Below are 16,712 nucleotides of genomic sequence, written 5' to 3' on the forward strand. Positions count from 1 at the left end.
ACTACACCGACTTCTCTCTCCTTCACTTCTTTTGAAGTCCACAGCATACGTTTGTTTTCTCCAATCTCTCTGCGTGTTGCTGTCATATATCGCCCCCCTGGTCCCTACTCCACCTTCTTGGATCACTTTGCTGCCTGGCTTCCATACTTTCTCTCCAGTGAGACACCTGCTCTCATTTTAGGGGACTTCAACATCCCCATTGACAACTCTGCTTCTGCTGCCACTTCTAAACTTCTCTCTCTAACAGCTTCATTTGGTCTCTCTCATTGGACCGACTCACCTACCCACATCGAGGGTCATGCTCTTGACCTTATATTCTGCCACTCATGCTGCCCATCCAACTTAATTAACTCTCCCTACCCTCTGTCTGACCATCATCTACTCTTCTTTCAGATACTGCTTTCACCTGCACCTTCACAACCATCTCTCTCTACCCACACGTACAGAACTCATTATATTTCCTCCAAGATCTTCCCCTGTCCCTCAGATATCACTCACCGTAAACAACACCACCTTTCATTCCACCACTCAGGCACGCTGCCTAGGAGTTATCTTAGACTCGCATCTGTCTTTTTCACCTCACATTCAATCACTTGCAAAATCTTGCCGTATTCAACTGCACAACATTGCTCGAATACGACACTATCTCAGTTCAGAATCAACTGAAACACTAATTCAGTCTCTCATCATCTCCCGCATTGATTACTGTAACCTACTCCTCACAGGTATTCCAACAAGTCACCTTTCACAACTCCAATCTGTTCTAAACGCGGCCGCTAGACTCATTCATCTATCTCGCTGCTCAACATCAGCTGCTCCCATATGCATGTCCCTTCACTGGCTCCCAATGTCTTCTAGAATCAAATTAAAATTACTTACACTCACATGCAAGGCCCTTAATAATGAAACCCCTCCCTATATTTCATCTCTAATCTCCAAATACTCTCCTTCACGAAACCTTCGCTCTGCTTCTGATCTTCGCCTCACTTCTCCTCTCATCACTTCTGTCCATTCTTGTCTACAAGACTTCTCTCTGGCTTCTGCTTTTCTCTGGAACTCTCTGCCTCGAGCTGCCAGACTTTCTCCTTCTTTCCAAGTTTCCATTGCTGTATCAAAAATGACAAAATGTTTATACAATCCTAATGTCTCAATTGTACCCTAACCTTTTAGTTTGTAAACTCTAATATCTAGGTCCTTCTAACCCCATTGTATTCTGTAATCCTTGTTTGTTATCCACCATTTATTCCCTGTTTGCTATAACTGCAGTAAAGCACTGCATATCTTGACAGCGCTATATAAATAAATGATGATGATGATATTACAGGAGCGAGCATCAATATGTTATAAGAGAAGACCTAATTTGAGAGCTATGCTCACAAGGAGTCATTTTCAAACCTCTGGAAAGAATGGGTGCTTCCCATGTGGGGACTGCAATATCATCATCATCATTTATTTATATAGCGCTGTCAAGATATGCAGTGCTTTACTGCAGTTATAGCAAACAGGGAATAAATGGTGGATAACAAACAAGGATTACAGAGTACAACAGGTTAGAAGGACCTAGAGATTAGAGTTTACAAACTAAAAGGTTAGGGTACACTTGAGACATTAGGATTGTATAAACAATTTATCATTTTTGATACAGCAATGATTAATTAAGGTACATCGAATAAGCCTCTTTAAACAGGTGGGTCTTTAAGGAGCGCTTCAAAGTTTGGAAGGAAGGAGAAAGTCTGACAGCTTGTGGCAGAGAGATACAATATGTGTACCAGAATGCAAAAAACTACCACCTTTGAAGATCGGTTTGGCACAACTCATAAGATCAATAACTATATCAACAGCCGGACCCAGTGTGTAATTTATTGCATCAAGTGCCCATGCAGCAAACAATATATAGGCATGACCACACAAATGCTCAAAACCAGAATGCAACAACATTGTAGTTCGATCAGAACTGCAAGGAACGAGAATAAAAATGATAAAACAATTTCTACTGTAGCTCAACATTTTAAAAAATTACATAATAAGGATCCAGAGAGAATGAAATTTTGGGCATTGAAAAAGGTTGAATTTGAAATTGAGAAAGGTAACCTTGAACAAACCCTACTTAAACGAGAAAGCTACTGCATCTTTAAAATGAACACAGTATCCCCGAATGGAATAAATGAGAATAATTTATTTACATCATTTATCTAATTATAGTATAAATCACAGCGGTTTTATTCTCTCTTTTTTTGACAATTTTATGAAAATTCATATGGGTCTTAATACTATTCACGGTGTATATATACAAAGGGTTATAAGTGAATAGTAAAAATCACTGTGGTTTTATCCCCCCTTTTTTCGATAATTTTATTATAACTCATATGGATCTTAATATTATCCACGTCGTATATTCATATAGGATTATAGGTGAATTCATTTTTAATAAATAATTAATAAATTATGGTTTTATACAGTTTATTGTATATACATAAAGGTGTGGAGATAATTGTTAAAAAAGAGTTGATCCGCAATTTTTTTTTGAAAGTCCCAGTAATTAATATTCCTTAGAGAATCAGTTTCCCTAGAAGATATCCTAAATGTAATACAGGTATGGGACCTGTCATCCAGAATTCTCAGAACCTGGGGTTTTCTGGATAAGGGATCTTTCCGTAATTTGGGTCTTCATGCCTTAAGTCTACTAGAAATTCATTTAAACATTAAATAAACCCAATAGGCTGGGTTTGCTTCCAATAGGGATTCATTATGGCTCATTTATCAACACTGGGAAAATTTGCCCATGGGCAGTTACCTATAGCAACCAATCGGTGATTAGCTTTTTGAAGCCAGCTGCAAGTAGAACAATGAATGCAGCAATCTGATTGGTTGCCATGGGTTACTGCCCCTGGGCAAATTTGCCCAGTGTAGATAAATGACCCCCAATATATCTTAGTTGGGATCAAGTACAAGCTACTGGTTTATTATTACAGAGAAAAATGAAACCATTTTTCTGGATATCGGGTTTCCGGATAAGGGATTCTATACCTGTATTGGCGATAAGGATGCTCTGTAATTGAACAATCAGGGAGAGTAGCAGGGGAATGATTCCCCCGTCAGATGATACAGCCATGCCACTTGGGTAACCATGGTTACAAATGAATCTGTAGGAGAAGAAGAACACTGATATGAACCAGTCCTCATGATAGATATACGTGGAAGGACGAATCCCGTGCTGGTAAAGACATGGTCCCGCTATAACTCAAGGGTGACTCATGGGCAGTGTAGTCTGCTCTTATGTATGTGTGGGTTTATACATTGGCGATGATCATTATAGCTTTCATTTATAAAATGTAGCCTTCAAAATCCCACTCTAGAATATTTTCTCATAAATTAACCTATTTTGGAAAAACAACTAATTATATTTCTGCATTTTCCCTTATAGTTCACACTAATACAGGTATGGGACCTGATATCCAGAATTCTTGGAATCTGGGGTTTTCCAGATAGCGGATCTTTCTGTAATTTGGTCCTTTATACCTTAAGTCTACTAGAAAATCATATAAACATAAAATAACCCCAATTGGCTGGTTTTACTTCCAATAAGGATTGATTATAGTTTATAATTATTTATTAGTTTGGATCAAGTACAAGCTACTGTTTTATTATTACAGAGAAAAAGGAAATAATTTTTTAAAACTTGGATTATTTGGCTAAAATTGAGTCTATGGGAGAAGGCCTTTCTGTCATTTGGAGCTTTCTGGATAGTGGGTTTCCTGATAACAGATCCCATACCTTTGTACTAGGAACTGATAACTCATTGTCAGACTTTTGCCTTTCATTGTATTAGCTGGTCTCTCATTTGGAAGTTCACCAATCTTACCCATCAGCTGGCAATCAAAGGAATCATCATCCAGAGCAGTAATTTTTTTTTAAATTAGACATTTTCAATAAATGTCTACAATAGTTCAGAAGTCCACATAAAGGTTTTTTTTTTATTAAAGTCCAGTTTGTTCTGGTTGGAGCTTTAAAGAGGAAAAATTTTTATTCATGGAAAAATAAAACTTGAATTTTTTGTGATTCATTAAAAAAGTACTCCATCTCAAACCTGCTGAGTTCATGTAGAAGTCAATAGCAGATGTCCTTTTTACCACTGGAAGATATCCTGATCTGCACATATATATACGAATATAATCCAAAAAAATCTCAGTTTTCAAGCATCAAATCCAAAAAAAACGTATGATTTTAGGGGTTTTTTTACGATTTCATCGAGTCTTTACTCTCACCAGATTTTTTTTCCAGTAAATTTATTATGATAAAAATGTGCACTGGAGTTTGGTCAAAGTGGTTTTAAGAAAATAGTGAGAAATTTTCGGATTTTACTAAATAGCCCCCAAAATGTTTGACAAGAAGAGAAGGGTAATAAATCTGGCACCATTCTGTGTATGTTTGTAAAATGTAATCATAAACTGAAGTAGCTTTACATATACTGTATTTACAATTTCAATGTATAGACTGGAAAAAAAGAGATTAGGATTTGCCTTAATTTGCATATTCTGCTTGTATTGATATCAGAAGCGAATTTAAACTTGAACAAATCATTGGTCTAAAATCATAGATAGTTCTTGGAAGGTCCAAAATGACCCTTGCATTCATTATTTATATTACAAAGGTGGACTGGTATCTACTTGGCCACTTGACTTCTGATCTCATATTTGACTTGGACAGTACAGTGGATCCCATGGAATGGTGTCATTATTTGCTCAATTGAAGATGAAAGACAGTTACATAGTTAGACCGGGTTGAAAAAAGTCCATCAAGTTCAACCCCTCCAAATGAAATCCAGCATCCATACACTGACCCCTCTATACGCTCACCTAAATGATATATACTCATATACTAGCTATAGAGTTTAATATCACAAAATCTTTGGATATTATGCTGACTAGTGATGGGTGAATTTGTTAATGACAGCACTTAATAAAGGTGATTCAATGGCAATGAAATGCAATTAAAAATAATAAATACCTAAATGCATTCTGTTTCTCTTTCACTTTCTGGCGCCAGGTGTATTGTCCTCCCTGACTGCAATTGTAACTTATGGCTAAGAACAAAGTACAAAAACAAGGCAGTTTGCATGTAATATTGCACTTTACACACTGCACTTATGGTCAATTGCTGTTATCAGGTATGCTCAACTGAATTATAGTCATTGGGTTGGCATGACTTTCTCGTTAGCCTCATATTAAATGTCTTGCTGGCTTCTTTATACACTAAGAGAACAAACTATTATTCTTGGTTTTGTCACTGATCTGTTGTAGGTCAACTCAAGCTGATCTAATTGTTTAGCTGCCAGGCTTACAATAACATCACAAAGTCCTCGCTCAATGGGATTTTTTTCTTCCAATCAATATTTGATTGGGACTCAATCTATATCAACTGGGTTAAACCCGTTTTACGGCACCACACAAAGGTCAAACATCAGCCAAATTTGTCAAAATAGAAATGGAAAGCAATAGAGGGCCCTAAAACCTACAAAAATGCCCTTCTTAATGGGTGTTGATTAAAGATACACAGTTATCTGTTGTTGTTTTGTTTCCTATAAAAAGTATAATTAACATCATGTGGAAAGTGTGGTGGCTGGCCAGGTTGCCTAGGGTGCCCAGTCGGGTTGGCCCAGCTCTCCATCCAAGCCACTCCCTTAATTCCAAAACCAAATTGCTGTTCCCATACAAACATTCCATCACTTCCCAGGTTTTTCACAGAAAGCAGGGTTTGTTGTTGTTGTAGAGATTCTAGGTGGCATTGGAGAAGACTGATCATTTTGTGGGACAGAGTTGGAATAAAGCTTTTCATGGATTTATATATGCAATACCATCTAAACTGTCACGAACGGCACCCTAAATCCAGAACTCTAGCTAAGCTCCTTGGTCTTGGCTCTTACTTTTGCCTGTAACCGCCGCCTTTCACCTTGGGAGGAGTCCTCGGCTAATTGGATGCCGCCAGGTCTTATTAAGAGAGAAGCAAAGCTAAAAGGTTCTGGACGAGTAAAGGGGCATAATCGTCTCACTAAGGATACTGGATGGATGTAAGCCGCTAGGAAGGCAGGCTGGGCCAGCACAAGCAGAGGTAGAACAATCAGACAGGCCAGAATCAGGATTGAAGAGCGTAGAATAGTCAGTGGACAGGCAAAACATCAGATTGGAGAATTCAGAGTAGACAGCAGGCAATGGCCAAAACACCAGAAGATCAGGAATCACATAGAATACACCCAGGAACTTTAATAAATAGAACCTAACAATGAGCAATGTGCTGTAACCTGAATTCCCCTTTTTTACTATTTTCCAGACGCAATGACGTCATCACGCTGGTGCGTAAAACCCGGAAGTGTGCACCGCGCTCGCCAAAGGGAAGCCGGCACTGAAGGAGAAAGCAGCAATGCAGCGGGTGTCCACGCCAAAGGAGTGACGTTGGTCCCCGCTGCCCACTAGACCACCAGGGTGAGTCCTTACATTATCCCCCCTCTAGGAGGAGCCACTGGACCCTCAAGCTTACCAGGAGACCTGGGATGGAACTGTCTCCTAAGGTTGTCAACCCTGGGATAGATTTGACCATACTTTTCACCAACACTGGAGGAGGACAGCATTGCTGGTGAACCTGTATGGCTGGTTTTAACATAGAAACATGAAACAGGTTAGATAACATAAACATCTCAGGTAACTCAAGATGTACAGAGGTTGGATTCACAATCTCCACAATAGGATATGGACCAATAAAAATGGGATTTTAAGATTGATATTCCCTGTGGATAGAAAAACCAAGTCCCCACCCTGATATTTGGGTACCTCCCTATGGGTCTTATCAGCTGCTCTTTTATGAGCGGATGTAACTGCCGATAGGGAACTATGTACCCCAGAACGAGACTTAGAGCAATGCTCAAAAGAAGGAAGTTTATCTAGGGAAGCAACTGCCACCATTAGAGTGGAAGCTAGACATGAATCCTTGCACTTGGATCCCCACTGGATAATCTCCCCAGTTACCCAATACATTTGGGGGTTGTGTACCTGAAGCCAAAGTAACCCCAGAATTAACAGGGATGAGGAATCATTAAGAACGTGAAAAGCTACTTTTTCACAAACACAAGCCTAGTTTGAATAGAGAAAGAGAGAGGGTGGTGGAGAGAAGACACTCCCATGAAAGAAGACCAGAAGGAACATCAAGGCCTCAGAACCCTTAAACCTCAGGGTGTCTTGGATAAAAGGCCAGGTTAACTTTATGTGCCAAATGAAGAACTGCTTTTTTTAGTTGTATTGCATTTCTTGGCGAAACGTATGCTTACTTGTGGATTTTGAGGGGTTTCAGAGAGTACCCTACCTTCACCTTTCAATCTTCTGAATAAGTATGAAATTTGAAAATAATGAATATGAGTTTTACAATCACAGATAGGGCTGCCACCAGTCTGACTGATGAAGATGATGCCAATGTTATAGGAAGTATAAATATTGTACAGGTACATATTGGGGGCAATATTTTGGGTGCTGCTGGCTGGCACAGGTACAGATTTTGTGTGCTGTTGGCACAGGCAGAATATCTTGGCTGCTGCTTGCATGGATAATTGATGGATTGCACTTTTCTCTTAGTAGTTGTGTTAAAAGTAAAATGTTGTGGATATTCTAGTAATTGCACTTTGTTTAACAGGATAAAATTATCCTACTGTTTTGGTTTTTATGATATTTTTTAGTGTACTTTATTTTTGTTTGTTAACATTACATATTTATATAAAAGAAAAGTTTAATTCATTAATGTGTTGTAAGGTTTCTTTATTAAAAAAAACTGTAAGTGATTAGGTGGTAAATGGTCCTACAGAACGGGGGGGGGGGCGCTGATTGAAGTCCTTGCCTAGGGTGCCAAACTACCTTGGCTCGGCTCTGGGTCAGCAGTCACATTTTTGGAGGGCAGGAAACAAAGAAGAATCCCTGGCAATATGTTTGTGAACATTCTGATTCTATTTCATTGAAGAAACCCCTGCACGCCTTACATTTTCTGCAGGAATTGCAAATGTGCTCCATTCTCAATCATCTTAGATTCGATGGCTGCAGCAGGAGTCTCTTTTCCTCACGGGGTACTTTACTGATACCTTTTCCTTGTGTTTATGGATTGGTCAGATTAACCGGCGGTGAGTAAATTAATCTACCTCAGTCTCTATGAAGCATTTGGCAATACTGGCAAGAATTATTTGCTGCTTTTTTAGTGCTGGCTAACAGAACTCTACTCCCAAGCCTCCATTTACCTCAGGCGCCAAACCTGAAACAGTTTGGTGCATTTTGTTATGCTGATGAAATGTGGGCATCATGTAAGGATCACAGGGGTGATGGATTCATAAGCACTTGAATTTATGGTTCAAATTGATGGGTTCACAAAAATCTGGTCCCACAGATTGGGACTCAGCTTTGGACACCAACAAGGTTTTTGTGTCCAGTACAAAGATGATCAGTGAAAAAACGGGGTTTAGCAAGTGAAAGAATGAATGCTGTAAACACATACTCACTGCTCAATTCCAGTACTTTATAATATAATGATTTGATAATAATATAATAGGAAATGTACAGCTAAAGAATAAGGGCACACCAGTGAGATTAAAAAATGTGTCACCGTGGCTTTTGAGGGGCTAATTCTCTGTGTTGGACAGCAGGACCCCATACTCTTTACCAATGGCTTCTCGAAATGGTTTACATTTCCATTTAAGCGGTACCGATAAGAACAACGGGAACCTGTTTCCATCAGGTTCATTTGCCAAGAATCTTGAAGGAAAACAAAAGCTTAACAAAAGAAGTAGGGCAAATATTATACATTATCTTTTGGGCTTTGGCACCATCCAAATGAAAGCACAGACATTTACCATTAAAGATCTGTGTCTCCAAAGATGCCCCAGTAGCTCCCCATCTTCTTTTCTGCTGATTCACTGCACATGCTCTGTGCTGCTGTCACTTACTGAGCTTAGGGAGCCACTCACAATATACAGTACACATAGAATAGAAATGTCACAATATAAGGCTGATTAGTAATTAATACACATAATTACTACATGGCAGCACAGAAACCAGTGCAATTAGCATCAGAATTTAATAATCAGCAAACCTGTAGCATAAGCTTATATTACAGGGGAAGCTCATTTTCTGCTGGATAATTAGTGACGAGCCCTAAGCTTAGCTTCTCAACAGCCAATCAGAGCCCACTGAGCATGTGAGTGTCACACATACTCCTAACAAAATACAAGATGGGAAATGCATGTGATGATTTTAAAGGCCTTTATCACTACTATAGGTTTCATCTATATATTATATAAAAATAGCATCGCTAGCCATATTACTGAACTTGTTAGGGTTTAGTTCTCCTTTAAGGATAAATTGCTAAAGGAATTTCTTTTGGGATGGTCAGCATCAGAGCTTACTCCACATGACGTTGGCACAAATCTGGGCTACCAGAAATAAGCAAGATGCCATTAGGGTGAGAATGCATTGCAGAAAAATAGGGAGATGAGAGTTATATATATAAAAAAACTTTCCCTACTGGTCTAGTTTATTCACCATTATTTTTGGTTTATATAATTATTTCACTTGAGCCGGGAGTGTTCAGAGGGAAGAGGACAAGCTCCATAAAAATAGAATAATTCGTTTTTTAATCTGAAATGTGTATTTTTCCCTTAGTTTTCCATTGTTATATAATTAGTGCAGTGTGTTCTATGTTTAAGTACATGGAAAGTAGGGTGCGTCCTGCGTAAAAAATCCCCTTAAGGGAATTTTTTTAGGCAGGGTGCACTCTACTTTCCACACAGTTGCCAAAATAGCAATGATATGCATCCCGCACTGATTATATAACAATACACAACATTACAACATTGCTAGATTTATATGATATTTTATTTAGATTAATAATAGACATTTGTCTGCTGCAGGTTTGTGTGTCTCATCAGAACTAGGTCACATTACTTTGTGTTTATTTTCCACTCTCTGATATCTGAATGGATGGGCACAACAGATGGCTGGTCTATATAGACTTGATGCTGCTCTTCTATTACAGCTTTCTGCTTTCCACAAGACCATCTACTTCTCAACTGCATCCCCACTAGTGATCACTGATTCTCCATCTCCCAGTTTATTCCTTTCTCCAATAATCTCTTTATTAGATCCATCACATTGTTATTCTAAAATCCACATTTTGTTTTCATTTTAGCAATATACCCAAGCCATGTTCCTGTCACTGTTATAACCAAAACGATTGACTTCTTTCGGCCATAATGCAACACAACTGCAGATTTCCACTTTAGGCAAAAACATTAGAACAAGGCTGGGATTTATTCTGCATAAACCTATAAACCAGAAAATACAGGACATACAGTCCTATTTATGCAAGCAGTTTAGAATACATTGTGTTGCCCAGGGGTCAGCAACCTTTACTGTCAAAAGAGCCATTTTGCCCCCTCTTCCACTAAAGAAAAATAGTCTGGTGCCGCAAAACATAACACAGTTTATAAACTTTAATTTTTTTTTAATTTTAACTGTTACAACAACAGAATACAACAAACAGAAGTGCAATGTGTACTGTATGTGTAGGCCTGCTTTGAAATAAATTAAACACTGAATAGCCCTATTAAATGCTAGTGTTCTCATCTGTTTAATGTGACTTCTGTTTCTGAAGTTCAATGCTGATCTTCATTCTCTTGTCTTGAGTGTGTGACCGCAGTAAGGACCATGATGAATCATCTTGCTGCTGCTCAGTCTTGCCTGTCACTCCTGGGATGTCTATACAGCCCTTGTACCTGCTGGTGGCTTCCTGAGTGTGCGACCACGGTAAGCTAACCGTAAGCTTACCGCGGTCGCACAGTCACAAAGCCAACAGCAGGTGCGAGGGCTGTATAGACGATGTGACAGGCAAAGCCACAAGACCGAGCCGCAGCAAGCAGGATGAAGAGTCACATGAGTCTCCGGAGCCGCGGGTCCCCTACCCATGGTGTGGACTATCTACCCTTATGCTGTTTCTGTGCTTTACAAACAAATTATCTTAGTGCTTAGATATTTTAACAGTCTCTACAACTCAAGTCATTGCTAGCTAGCTGTCATGATCGCCGCCCGGAGCCGGTCCAGGAGCTCCGGGCGGCGCTTCCTTCCCTGCCGGAGTCGCTCCCAAAATGGTGGCGCCCATGGCCGCCACGTGGGTAGCGGCGCCGGCACGATGACGTCAGCGCATCGACGTCGGCGCAAGGACGCCGATGACATCAGAATGGCGCCAAATTCAAATATAAAAGCCTTACCAAGACGCCAGAATGGCGCCCAAGTATAGGATTCATTCCTGTGAAGTTTCTTAGGGTTCCTGTCTGCTTTTCTGAGGATTTATCTTGTTCCTGTTTGTTGCTGACCTCTTGCCTGGACTTTTGGACTTTGCTGATATTCTGCCTGCCTTTGAACCCTTGCCTGGACTCTGGTTATTCTCCTGATTTAACCCTTTGGATACTGCGACCTTGACTCCCTTGTGGGCTTCCTCCTTGATCCTGACAACCTCCCTGGTGGGAGCATCCATGCTCCCTGACATTATACTTGGGCCATGGATCCCACTGAGGAAGCTCAGCCGGATTTCGGCAGGGCCTTTTGAGGTCTGCATACCCGCATGGAGGCGTACAAGGCTCGGCAAAATTATGTCGGACGCACGCTGGAGGCGATTTTGGAAAAGTTATCCATGCTAACGCCGACTACTCCAACGCCGACAACGCCCATGATAGTTGCTGCCGATATGGCTACGCAATCCTCCACTTCTGGTCCGCAAATTCCTGCACCGCCTCTCTACAGTGGCGACCCTCAAGCCTGTCGTGGTTTTGTGAATCAGTGCCAGATCCGGTTCGCCCTACAACCTGCGGAATTTAACTCTGAACGAGCAAAGGTTGGTTTCGTGATCACTCGTCTGGCGGGGAAAGCGCTCGAATGGGCATCTCCACACTGGGAGAAGGAGTCTCCCTTAATTGACGATTCCAAAGCCTTCCTTCATGAATTCCGGACGGTGATGCTCCCGGTCGGGTGGCGACTGTTGCTTCTCGTCTGTTCCAGATCCGCCAAGGTAATCACAGTGTAGCGGAATATGCCATTGAATTTCGTACCTTCGCTGCAGAGACTTGCTGGAACAATGATGCCTATCACGCTGCCTTCTACAATGGTCTCTCTATCCACCTCAAAGATGACCTGGTCTCCCGTGAATTACCCACGCAGGTTGACGACCTCATTGCTTTGTCTGTCAAGGTGGACACTCGTCAGAGAGAACATCAAGCTGATAGGGACAGAGTCAAGCAATTCCCACCCATGTTGGCTCCTCGCTTTCAAAGACCTCTATTACCTCCTACCTCCCAGCAGCCTTCTGTTATTCCTCCGGAGGAACCTATGCAAGTCGGAAGAGCTCGTCTCTCTGAACAGGAGAAACTCCGGAGACGTACGGCTGGACTTTGCCTCTACTGTGGGGGTCAATCTCACTTTGTCAACTCCTGTCCTGTGAAGCCTCAGAGTTCCCCTCTTCAAGGTAACCTTGCAAAGACTCATGTAGGGGGTGTTACTCCCAAGTCACAAGAGAACTCTCATAGGTTTCTTCTGCCTTTACAGATTCGTCTGTCCTCTAAGACCATTGTTGGCTCAGCTTTTATTGACTCTGGAGCTGCCGGTAATTTCATGGACGCTCTCTTTGCCAAACATATGAATGTTCCCCTGTTTCCGTTGACTCCTCCACTTTGTGCAACCGCCATTGATGATCGACCCCTTGAATCCGAGTTTATCTCTATGATGACTGGGGAATTGCCTGTACAGGTTGGGACTTTACACAAAGAAAAGTTATCGTTCCTGATTATTTCCTGTCCTTCTGTTCCAGTCGTCTTGGGGCTTCCTTGGTTACGCCTGCATAACCCTATCATTGATTGGTTCTCGGGGCAGGTTTCTCGTTGGAGTCCATACTGCCTACATCACTGCCTTCCTGCTGAACCCATCCAGAGGGTGAATATTTCTTTGTCTGATTTGAAGACGCTTCCCTCCTTCTACAAGGAATTCGCTGATGTCTTCTGTAAAAGATCTGCAGAATTTCTCCCTCCTCATCGTCTCTACGATTGTCCAGTTGATCTCCTGCCTGGAACCATGCCTCCTAGAGGTCGCACTTATCCTCTCTCCCCAGCAGAGACCTCTGCCATGAAAGAATATATTCAAGAAAATCTACAGCGGGGGTATATTCGCCCTTCCACTTCTCCTGCAGGGGCTGGATTCTTCTTCGTGGAGAAGAAGGATGGAGGCCTACGTCCTTGTATTGACTACTGGGGTCTAAATAAAATCACCGTTAAGAACGGTATCCCTTGCCGCTGATCGCAGAACTTTTCGACCAACTGAAGGGGGCTAAAATCTTCTCTAAGTTGGATCTCCGTGGGGCGTACAACCTTATCCGCATCCGGGAAGGTGACGAATGGAAGACAGCATTCAACACTCGTGATGGGCACTATGAGTACCTCGTAATGCCCTTTGGTCTCTGCAATGCCCCCGCTGTCTTTCAGGAATTCGTGAATGACATTTTCCGGGATCTCTTGGGAAAGTTTGTGGTCGTATACCTAGACGACATCCTGATTTTCTCCAAGGACCTTGCATGCCATCGCTCCCAGGTGAAGGAAGTACTCTCCCGTCTGAGGAAGAACTCTCTCTTTGCCAAGCTGGAGAAATGTGTATTTGAAGTGTCCAAGATTCCTTTTCTGGGCTATATCATCTCCCCAGAGGGTTTCGAGATGGATCCCGTTAAAGTGTCCGCAATCCAAGAGTGGCCCCTCCCGCTGAGCACCAAGGCGATCCAGAGATTCATTGGTTTTGCCAATTACTACCGGCAATTCATTAAGGGGTTCTCTTCTTGTATAGCTCCTATCCTGGCCCTCATCCGAAAAGGGGGTAAACCTAGCTCTTGGCCCCCATCTGCTATTGAAGCCTTTCAAGCCCTGAAGGATGCCTTCACTTCCGCTTCGGTTCTCCGCCATCCTAATCCAGGGTTACCTTTCTTCATTGAGGTGGATGCTTCTGAAGTTGGAGCTGGAGCTATCTTGTCCCAAAGACATCCCTCTGATGGAAAGCTGCACCCATGTGCATATTTCTCTAAGAAGTTCTCGCCTGCTGAACATAACTATGATGTAGAAAATCGAGAAATTCTGGCTGTCAAGCTTGCCTTAGAAGAGTGGCATCACCTCCTTGAAGGTTCTTTGCTTCCAGTCACGATTTACACCGATCATAAGAATCTTGAATTCATTCAGTCTCTCAAGAGGCTGAATCCCAGACAGGCAAGGTGGTCTCTCTTCTTTTCTCGATTCAACTTTATCTTGACTTATCGCCCTGGCTCCAAGAATCGGAAGGCCGATGCTCTGTCGCGAAGTTTTTCTCCGGTGGATCATTCTCCTGAAAGGCAAGAGCCAATTATTCCTCCTGTCAAGATCATCGCTTCTTTGTACCCTCAGTTTGCTGATCAAATCCTGGCTGGTCAATCTTCTGCTCCTCTGGATACCCCCATCGGAATGGCTTTTGTACCTCCTGAGCTTCGTCTGCCTATCCTGCAACAGACTCATAGTTCCAAACAAGCGGGACATCCTGGTCCTGTTAAAACTCTTGAACTTTTACGGCGTCTAGTCTGGTGGCCGACTATCCGTAAAGATGTCAAAGACTTTGTTTCTACCTGTACTGTTTGTGCCACTTCCAAGTCCAGCCATTCTCGCCCCAGTGGGTTACTACAGCCGTTGCCTGTTCCCTCTCGTCCTTGGACGCATTTGGCTATGGACTTCATTGTTGAACTTCCTCCCTCCAGTGGGAACACCGTGATCTGGGTTGTCATTGACCGCTTCAGCAAGATGGCCCACTTCATCCCTCTACGGAAGCTTCCATCTGCAGTGGAGTTGTCACAGTTGTTAATCCAGTTCATTTTTCGTCTGCATGGCTTCCGGCCGAGATCGTTTCTGACAGAGGGTCCCAATTCACTGCAAAGTTCTGGCGTTCCCTGTTCAAAGATCTGGGTATTAATCTTCAATTCTCCTCAGTTTATCATCCCCAGACTAATGGAGCGGCTGAGCGAGTGAACCAAGCCTTGAGGAACCACGTTTCCCTTTGTCAAGATGATTGGTCTGATCTCCTCCCGTGGGCGGAATTTGCTCATAACAATGCCTGCCACACTTCCACTGGAAGGTCCCCATTTATGTCGGTGTATGGTCAACATCCTCAAGCCTTCCCACAAGACTTTGTGTTGTCTGATGTTCCGGCCGCTGATGACCATGCAGCCCACATGTCTGCTATTTGGGCTGCAACCAAGTCAAACCTGGAGAAGAGTGCTCTGGTTCATAAGACGTTTGCAGATCGTAGACGTAGACCCTCTCCTCCCAACAAGGTCGGTGATAAAGTCTGGTTGTCTTCCAGGAACATTCGGTTGAAGGTACCATCTCCTAAGTTGGGTCCGAGATTCGTATGTCCATTCTCCATCTCGGAGGTGATCAATCCTGTGGCTGTCAGACTTCAGCTTCCCCCTGAGATGCGAATTCCCAACGTGTTTCATGTCTCCTTGGTGAAACCCGCTACCTCCAACCGCTTTTCCGTTCTCCAGCCTCCCCCTCCTACTATCTCTGTGGATGGTCAACAAGAATATGAGGTGGAGAAGATCCTTGACTCCAGAATCTCCAGGGGCTCTCTACAGTACCTCATCAAGTGGAAAGGCTTTGGCCCTGAAGAATGCTCCTGGGAAGGACGCCCTGATGTCCATGCTCCTCGTCTGGTGAGGGAGTTCCACTCCAAATTTCCCCAGAAGCCAAGTCCTGGTGGTCTGGAGGCCCCCCGTGAGGGGGGGGTACTGTCACGATCGCCGCCCAAAGCCGGACCAGGAGCTCCGGGTGGCGCGTCCTTCCCTGCCGGCGCTGCTCCCAAAATGGTGGCCCATGGCCGCCACGTGGGTAGAGGCGCTGGCGTGATGATGTCAGCGCGTCGACGTCGGCGCAAGGACGCCAATGACGTCAGAATGGCGCCAAATTCAAATATAAAAGCCTTACCAAGACGCCAGAATGGCGCCCAAGTATAGGATTCATTCCTGTGAAGTTTCCTAGGGTTCCTGTCTGCTTTTCTGAGGATTTATCTTGTTCCTGTTTGTTGCTGACCTCTTGCCTGGACTTTTGGACTTTGCTGATATTCTGCCTGCCTTTGAACCCTTGCCTGGACTCTGGTTATTCTCCTGATGTAACCCTTTGGATACTGCGACCTTGACTCCCTTGTGGGCTTCCTCCTTGATCCTGACAACCTCCCTGGTGGGAGCATCCCGGCTCCCTGACACTAGCCAAATGATATGGCCCAGATAAATGTCATTACACATTGTGTTCCTTATTCAATCTAGACTGAAATCTGTTACAGCTAGCATTACCATGCGATTCCATTTAAGTATGCAAGTATTGGATATTGACTACAACCTGGTTTGTGCTAACACTAGAGGTAATAGAGTCAATGGAGACACTTGTACAATTCATCATAGAAGGCTGGCAGTTTAGACAAGTGCAAGGAACATGTATGTATATCCTTAATGAGAGCTCAATTTTGCATTCTTAGTAGTAAATGACAATTGCAGTTGTGTTGGTGATGAACCTTTTGATGTCAAAACATTGCTCCTGCTATCTGAAGTATGGATCTGTGTATAATTAGGGCATGTGCACATTT

At 42.7% G+C, this 16,712-nt stretch overlaps 1 protein-coding gene across 1 annotated transcript in view; it reads left to right on the forward strand.

The window, feature by feature from the left end:
* The window catches only part of LOC108703284 (serine protease 27), a 56,824-nt gene that overhangs the window by 21,759 nt on the left and 18,353 nt on the right, over positions 1 to 16,712 (forward strand). The window contains exon 2 of the mRNA XM_018239401.2: positions 6,328 to 6,479. The gene's annotated coding sequence lies outside the window, so the exon portion shown is untranslated. The remainder of the gene's footprint in view (positions 1 to 6,327; positions 6,480 to 16,712) is intronic.

This window comes from Xenopus laevis, chromosome 9_10S, assembly GCF_017654675.1.
Source record: "Xenopus laevis strain J_2021 chromosome 9_10S, Xenopus_laevis_v10.1, whole genome shotgun sequence".
Taxonomy (NCBI): Eukaryota; Metazoa; Chordata; class Amphibia; order Anura; family Pipidae; genus Xenopus; species Xenopus laevis.